The sequence below is a fragment of the Galendromus occidentalis genome, unplaced genomic scaffold, assembly GCF_000255335.2.
Source record: "Galendromus occidentalis unplaced genomic scaffold, Mocc_1.1 scf7180000077453, whole genome shotgun sequence".
In the NCBI taxonomy this organism is placed as follows: domain Eukaryota; kingdom Metazoa; phylum Arthropoda; class Arachnida; order Mesostigmata; family Phytoseiidae; genus Galendromus; species Galendromus occidentalis.
The window spans coordinates 296,569-303,881 of NW_003805441.1; positions in this window are offsets into that span (position 1 = coordinate 296,569).

Below are 7,313 nucleotides of genomic sequence, written 5' to 3' on the forward strand. Positions count from 1 at the left end.
GCCAGAGATCCAAAATGATAGTGGATGGAGGTACCCTGTACTCCTGCATTACGCAAAAAGAATTTTGGGGGGGCCATGGCCCCCTTGGCCCCCCCCTGGGTACGCCACTGTCTCTGAAGCCATCGGCTTCGGAGCTTCCGAAGAAGAATTCGATGCAGTTGAGGTCTGGCGTCCTGTGGATGAGACTTAGACTTACGTCAGTCCGTGCTCCCTCGAACGTGCGACCGATTTCCCCCCCGGGAAGATCGTTGCCGAGGTTCTGCCACCCGGCATACGGTCGTGGAAAAACGACTACTTCGTGCGAAGAGTTAGGGGCTTGCCACAAAAAAAGAAGGATGGAAATCGCAACCTAGCTCTTTCGAAGAAAACTCGCTCGGCGGTGATTTCCACCAGGAGATCGGGATCAACTCAGTCGCTGTATGAGCGTATGCTCGTAGCGCAAAGGATCCGCTCCTTCCCGGGACGGAAACTGAATCCGCGAGATGCGATCATTAGACCTATACTGAAGAGGAAAAACCGTGCGTCATGACTCATGAGGATATACAAGAATACTTCCCCGCGAGGGCTTCGAGACGGACTGCTCTCAATCGTTCGGAGCAATATGTATCGAATAAGGTCCGGCTCATAATCAGACTTCCTTCGCCGATTCATCCCCGAGGGAACGTCTCGATCAAATCTGAGCAAGCCATCTATTTTCACTCAGCTGTACGGTCTTTTTTTCACCGTTGCTGACCTGAAGAATAGCCACACCACTTCGATTGAGTGAAACTCTCGCCGCTCCTCACTTGCTTCCTGTCAAGTCATTCTCGTGATTTCGCGATACACACAGAGCTGTGCGCCATGGGATTTTCGTCGGCGGCGGCGACGGCAGGCTGGAAAACAGGCGGCGGCGGGCTGGAAAACGGGCGGCGGGATAGGTGGAACGCACGTTCAAAAGTCCTCTGATCGCGTCTCCTCATTTGTTGATGAAATACTATTTGACACGTGCAGCGTGCGATCTGCCGATGCATGCGAAGTTTGATTGATCAGTCTGGGCTCTCAACGACCACGAAGTACTCGATGGAGCTTCGGTCCGGAACTTCCTGTTTCATTCGAATGCTATGCCCCCGCACTCTCGTGCGAGCTCAGTACCTCGAACCGAGTTTCCATTTTTTCCCCGTGGTTTTCTGTTACTTTTCATGAGGATTGGGCACGGCGCGCCGGCGTTCCGACACGCCGTCGGACGCCGTGCTCGGGTTCCGGACTCCAGAGGTCGGCGGCGGCGATCGTCGGTGAATTCGTGACGCGGCGCGAAGCTCTGGATACGCAGTGTGTTCATGCCGCATTTATGCCAATATGAAAATGCACGCCCGGTCGCCATTCGATCCCCTTATCGAGTTCCACAGACTATTGGTGCAAGCCCGTTCATTGGAGTCCCGACCCCTTCCATCAGAATAACCCCTTTCATCACGGTATGTACATATGTGTGCCTCCTTCTGGGATTCTTGGCGTCTTGCATCGATTTCGAGCTCCTGCTAATCTGAGCGGTTATTGAGAGGTCTGATGGGAGATCGATGGAAACTCACGTTCTAGATTCTAGAGCTCTATCCGTCACGGGAACAGCCAAGATTTCCTGGTATACTCGCGGTACCGAATTCTCCGACGCAGCTCACAGTCTAATCTGGAGAATCTCATGCTCCCGAATACCTAGCGGATCTCACGCATTATATCGAGGACTGAGTATGTCGTCCGGAACTCTCACTACTGGCGTATGGTAGAAAATCCCGGTCTTCGATTTGTCTGTGCGATCGAAATCCCTTTTGAAGATTCCCAAAGCCCGCGATCATCTGGCCTGATAGGACAGGATGAATCGACGCGGGAAGGCTCTTGCGGGAGTCGTGATTAGCCGGAGCCTCCGATATCACCTTCATGGTCGCCTCGCCGAGGAAGATTTCGGGAATGTCATCCGAATATACCCCAGTGTACCCGATGATGCCACATCCCCGCGGAAAGCCCAAACTGCCCGAAAACAATATACGCATCTGGCATGACCTCCCTGGGCGGAACTAGCCGGCGAGGAAGGCCGAGAGTCGTTCTAATTCCTTCTCGAGTGAATGCTGGAGTGGTCACTGGCCCGGGCCACAAACCCTTCGGCTCGAAGAGAAAGAGGGAGAGGACGTTTCGGACCCAAAGTGCGATCCGAATGGATTCTGCATCGTGATTCGCTCCCTCGATTTTCTATTTAGTCCCGCATCTTAGTGCTGCGGTTTCGTGCGAGCCTATATGATTCTGGCCGAAGATGTCGGCGGCGTAAGGAGACGTCTCGGATCTTACACAAATGACCCGCTGTTGCCCGGATACATCGGGAAACTTCTGTGGCTCTATGATTCGGACCACAAGTCTATCCATTCTGTGTCGACAATCTGATTCTGCCGCTCCCCGCTGCGGAGAGGCTCGGGCGAACCAGGGTCCTGGTCCCCGCACCGGAGTAAAATGCGAGTAATGACGAGGCCGTCTTGAAAAGGCGTCACTGAATCAAGAGATTTCACGTCTCGAGATGAAATATGAGATATTTTTGAGCAGTTGACGATTTATTCTCGCTTGGCGGCACTGCCTGCCCGGCGGTTCGTGAATGACAGTCGTGATCATCTTGGACTGAGGTTCCGGCGAAAGACACGAGCACCGCGATTGAGTTTCTCTTGATGGCCGGATAGAGAGACCTGCTTAGTTGGGGCCAGGTTTCGCGTAAGTCGGCGCCGACTCGAACAGGACCTCCGATTCGAACAACTGGATCTCGGCGTGAATTACCCGACCCGGGAAGCTCTGTACTCTTGTACAGCCACTAAGTGTTTCGTCCAATATATACAACATGGAGATACAGTCGACGACATGGATTTGGCGCCCTGAAAGAACTCGAGAAGTTATTTTTCGACGTGAAACGTCTTTAAAAAGGTTGGCCTAGTATTTCACCAAAAGTGTGACGAAACTTGTCCATTTTCTACGCCCTGCAGCCCCGTGCCTTCTACACCGATCGACACCCGGTATTTTCCCAATTTCGGTGAAGAGTTCGACTTCACTAGTGATAATGAGACCTAAAAGTACGAGCTGAGTTTAAAGAGATAATGACGATGCTCGAGTCCTACGAATGGCCATTCCGAAGACGTTCCACGTTCTCTACACGGTAGTGGCTCTGCTGCTACCTCTGAATTTTGGGTCAAATTCAAAGATTCTTGATCGATGTCCGTGCTTGGCCCGGTCCGAGATCGTCAAACACGTTCAATTTTCCCGTCGGCCGATGTAGTTAGCAGAGAAGCCTGCGAAGCCGTAGAGAAAAGTCTTCGACAGGAACCTCAAGCGAAAGTCTGTAGAAGCTTCCCGCCGTTGCCTGTCCGTGGCTCCGCGACGGCGATCCAGCTGTGTGAGCTCTTTCCGACGATTTGTTCCGCTGTGAGTCGAGGGATTCCGGTCATGGTGGACACTCAATCGACAGGGTAGGCTCGCTAGAGCGCTGTCGAAACACGAGGCTGGCCGCGGGCGAAATACGTCTCCGCAGTAATTGCGCTTACGTAGACGTAGGTAGGGGCTATAGCCAAGACACCGACGACAAGAGGAACCGGCGTGAGCTAAGCATCATTTTCCCCTATGCGACAGCCTTCACTCCTCTCGGGGAAAAAGAGGAACATAGATGCGACGATGCCGATCACACCGTCGAGAATAGTTCCGGGGCATCTTGCTGAGTTCGATCCGGTTCTTCCACAGGGATTATCGAATGAAGGCGGTTCTCGTCTCGGTCAACTATCGAATCGGCGATCCGATTCGCAGTGCTTAGCGATCTTGGAGCTTTTTCCCAGAGGAATGCTTCCGTATCTCGGCTCACGTTCCGCTCCTCCAGCGAGAGACTCCGGAGAGATCTGGACGCTCAATGTAGAGAATGTTTCGCTCATACATCGCCGGAACACTCTTTCGAGAGCCTGTTCCGCAAAGACGCATTCGAAGGGAAATACCGAGGAAGAGACTCACCTGGTCTTCAATCTCATCCGAAAATCCGGAGAAATCGATTGCAAGGAAGCTTTCGCATGGCAGAGTATTGCGAAGCCTAGTTTTTCATCACGTAATTTAGGTAATGCACGAACTCATGCTCGGGAAGAGCCTTCATTCTTTCACAGAGCTACGAAGGTTCTTCTCACATCAGAGAAGGGGGAAAGCGGTCGTCATTCGATGAAATTTCCGCGGCCTACCGGGAAAGACGAAAGGTACACGAACTTTCATAAGAAGACCTCTCGATCGGTCGACTTGCGGAGGCGATCTCGGAGCGGTCTAGTTGCAGCTCTGAAATCAGCACACGAAGCTTTGCGTACGGAATCGTGTACGAATTGTCAGAGCCGAAACAGTCCGTCCGAACGTCCGATAAATCTCAGCCGGGTCCATTTTCAACTAATCCTTCCGGACTCTCACGCACTGTGAGCGGGTATCTTGGGTCGACATTCCAGAGTATTTTTGCGATTCCACATATATCTCACCAACGATGAGACACATGTATGGGCATCGATCCGGAAATCAGTCCGGAATCAAGTCGCGTGGACCCAGAGGGCTTCATTCCGAATTCCGAGATCCACATTGTTTGTTGACTTATTCCGAGCGGCGAGTAGCGGGATGGATTGATATGCCTGAGGGAGTTCTATGGGTTATTACTCGCATGTTTCTCGAGGATGTAGTGTTAGTATTCATAATTACCTAAAAGCTCGGAGCAATCGAATCAGTGGGACGACTCCTACCGCACGTGATCCATCTCGACTCCGCGCCCCAAAACAGGACGGTGGTACCACAAGAGCAACGTAGACGAGGGCGTTTAACATAATCACGACGCAATTCATCACAGTCACGTGACGTTCACGCTCTGATGACTTTGTCATCGATTCGAGCTCATGTCATAGCGTTCGCGAACTCGGACCATAGTATTCTGGGCTGAGTGGTCGATTTATAGAGATCCTGATCGATGAACACTCGCGTCTCTCACTCTCGATGGTGAGGACAGACTTCGGTTTAAGATTTCTTTCTTCGACTCTGATCGTTGACATCGATACACGTCGCGAAAAATGCTACCAATCTCGTGGCGGGCTCATCGAGATTCGATTCTTCCAGCCAGCCGTCCGGTGACGTCTCCATAGATATTTTCGGTCTACGCTGGCTAGACGATTCGCCGAATCGTGGCATTGGAAGAGGATGCTCCGCGCTCTACCCATGGAGCGGTTCGATCGTGTAATCGATCCATCTCTCCAGCATCATATGATTCACATAATATTCGAATGGAATATTTGACCATCGTTCTGGAATCCCGGAAGACTTAGCGAGAAGTCCGACGTCGTCCGAAACGATGGCTGGGAGGAGGAGGGGCACCCCATCGGCGAACGATCTATCGAAGGATTTTTCGAATCAGTATAGTGTATACCACATCATCCGTGAATTCTGAGACTGACTGAGTTTAGCTCCCGGATAACATCAGCCCACCTAATCTGATGACGGTGATGTACGTGCGTAATATTGGGCGTATCGGGGCATCGGAGGAATGAAGCGTTTACACAGGACGACGAATATTCTTGAGGGAAAAGTTGAATCTCGGCCGGGTGAGTGCTGAGAAGCGGTCGGGAGCTTTTTTCCCTGTCCGTCTTGGATAGGAGACATTGACCAGACTCCATCCGAGACGGAATAGATTGACTTGGAGACATCAGAAAAGAGAGCTTCCCCGCGAACTCAATACAGGGTGAATTAGTCCAGAGACTGGCGGGATTAGTTTCTCCATGGACGGAGAAACATCATCATCATACATCTCATCGTTCGCACTGTCTCAACCGTTCGTTCGAATGACAGCTCGATGCTATCGCAGGTCATTTCCAGTCGCCTTGTCTTCTGACTTCTCATACCCCTATTATAACTCTCGCCTTCTCCTTCCCAGGGAGGACATTCCCCTCCTCTAACGTTCCTCGGACTTCTTTCCTCCGACTCGATTTTCGTCTCTCCCAAGCACATGTCGCAGGGTGTCGGCTCCGAAGCAGCGACCCCCTAGACTACCTCAGCACATACATAAACGGGAAAACCGGGGCCAGAGAACGAGGGCAGGGACATCCTTATCTGGTCTGTCCAGACTCCAGATGAGCTCATCCGCGTCGCGTTCTTTTGTTTGCTGGAATTTTGGAGGACACCAATTCGATCGAAAGTCTCGGCCGCTGACCGATGTGCATGCTATCAATCAAGTATCCCTCCGAGCTCTTCTCACAGTCAGTTATGAAGAGTAGTACATCCGTCATCATGGCAAGAATAAATCATGATCTGAGACCTGACGGCGACAGCCGGTCGAGATGGAAGCCATTTGTTCCGTCATTCGATATTTTGAAGTTTCTCGGAGAACGCGTTTGCTTCTTGAGAATCGCTTAACGGTCGGTCGGAGATCGGGCCGGATCAACGACTAGAGTTTCCGTTCGACATTCAGCACAGCAGAACCGTCCTTGGAACAAGAGGTGCGACGATACTATCCGACGACCAAAACAAGCAGACGATGGGAATAGCGGGACTCATGTCGAATTAGCTGTGATCTTGTCATCAAATATCGATTGGCCAATAAAAATTCCCCATGGCAAGTTCGCCGTCTTAATGAGCTCGGGCTCTCTCCGCGTATTCTGCTCCGCTCTCCGCTGCTACCAATTTCTTCACTGGCTCAACAGCGCTGATTGGGGCGAGTCTCATTACTCAAGTCAAGCAGAACGACTCCAATTTTCATCTTGGACGAGGGTCTCTGATGAGGGTCCGCTACGAGCTCGAAAGCCCACCAGGATACCACAAGACCGGTTCGGAGAGACTTTCTGGAATCGGGAATATCGCGCGGAAGTACACTCATCCCACATAAGGAGAAATCGTGGAGGCTTCCTGCCGCGGCCGGATTATCACGGCAGGCCGACAGGATCAGCAAGATGAAGATTTTCTTCTGATGACGGTCTCAATTATTCTGTCCCTTCGGCGCCGTTTCCATGCTACGTATGCCTGTCGGTGAGCGAGGAAAGGAGCCAGACGGGCGAAGTAAAACAAGTGAGTGACAAGTACGCGTGACGCCTTGCGTCGCTAGCTCCCTGCAGGGGATCGATTCGTTTTCGTCATTTGCCCGAGCAGCTCCTTTCCGGGCCTCAACGGAGAGCTCCTCGTGGTAATCAGTGACACTGCTTAGTGGAAATCCAATGATATGTTGCTTGGAGAGGATTCATTGTTAGCGGGAGCAATGTGCGTGTTCATCGAGCTGCAATGTTGTCTCAATGGGTACTAATCATCGAGAGCTACTCTACCGA